The sequence below is a fragment of the Fukomys damarensis genome, unplaced genomic scaffold, assembly GCF_012274545.1.
Source record: "Fukomys damarensis isolate Sample0158 unplaced genomic scaffold, DMR_v1.0_HiC HiC_scaffold_15, whole genome shotgun sequence".
In the NCBI taxonomy this organism is placed as follows: Eukaryota; Metazoa; Chordata; class Mammalia; order Rodentia; family Bathyergidae; genus Fukomys; species Fukomys damarensis.
Window position 1 is genome coordinate 54584044 of NW_022900927.1, and position 1354 is coordinate 54585397.

The window sequence follows — 1354 nt, forward strand, 5'->3', positions numbered from 1 at the left end:
TTTTTTTTTTTTTTTTTTTTTTTTTTTTTGCCAAGGGTCTCATCATGTAGTTCAGGCTGAACTTGAACTCACTATGTAGCCCAGGCTGGCCTCGAACTCATGGCAACCCTCCTGCCTCAGCCTCAACAGTGCTTGAATCATAGGCATGTGCCACCATGCCATTCCCAGCTTCAAATTAAAAAATTAAAAAGGCTGGAGATGTGGCTTAGTGTGAAGGACCTGGGTTCAATCCCCACTACTAAAAACAAAACAAAATGCACAAAAAATCCCATAACAACAAAAACAAAAAAAACCCACATTTATTCTAGATTAACTTTTTATAGTTTTATTGAGGTATAATTTATAGACAACAAATTTAGCCTAACTCAAGGCCAGCCTGAGCAATTTAGTGAGACTTGGGCTGAGAATAAATTTGTAAAAGGGCTAGAAGTGTAGCTCTTGCACCAATCCCTGATATTGAAAAAAATAAAATAAATAAAATCACCAATGTGCAATCCGAATGAGTTTTCATACAGTCATACAACCACTGCCACAGTCATATTTTGGGACTCTCCCATCATCCTCAAATTTTTCTTGGGTTCCTTTGCAGCCAATTTCCAACTCTACCCCAAGCCCCCAGAAATACAGATGCTTCTTTTCCCTATGGTTTTGCCTTTTAGAAAATCTTCCACCTAAAGTTTCACATAAATGGAGTGCAGTTCTCTAGTACTGTATAAGATAGTTCATTTCTGGTTCCTTCACTGACTGTAATGCTTCTGAGACTCACTGTGATGTCATATGTGTGCTCCATTCCTTTTAGTTATTATCCATCACCCACCCACTTCCTTCTGTTTGTACCTTAGCTGAAGGGCATTTGGATATATTGGATATATAATTTGGATATTTGGATATATAATTAATATATGTAACAATTAATATATAAATATAAATACTCATATAAGTCTTTCAGTGGATATGTATCTTCATGTCCCTTGAGTAATACCTAAGATTAGAATTACTGGATTGTATGATCTATTCAATATATTAAGAAGCTTCATTTTTCAAAAACAGGGTTCTTTTCCCCCAATCTCACCAGCAGCATATGAGATTTCCAGTTGCTCTAAAGCCTCACCAGCACTTGTTATTGTTAGTCTTTTTAATCTTAGCTATTCTAGTGTGGCCCTTATAGTATCTCACTGTGGATGTACTACCAAGTAACATTTCTTTTTTTCCCAGTAATGCTAAGCATCTACTCATGTGCTTTTTGACTCTTCATATATTTCCCTGTGTAGTATCTATTCAAAAATTACCTTACTTTATTTTTGGATTTTCTTGTTATTGCACTGAAAGAGAAATTTTATGTATTCAAATGTAA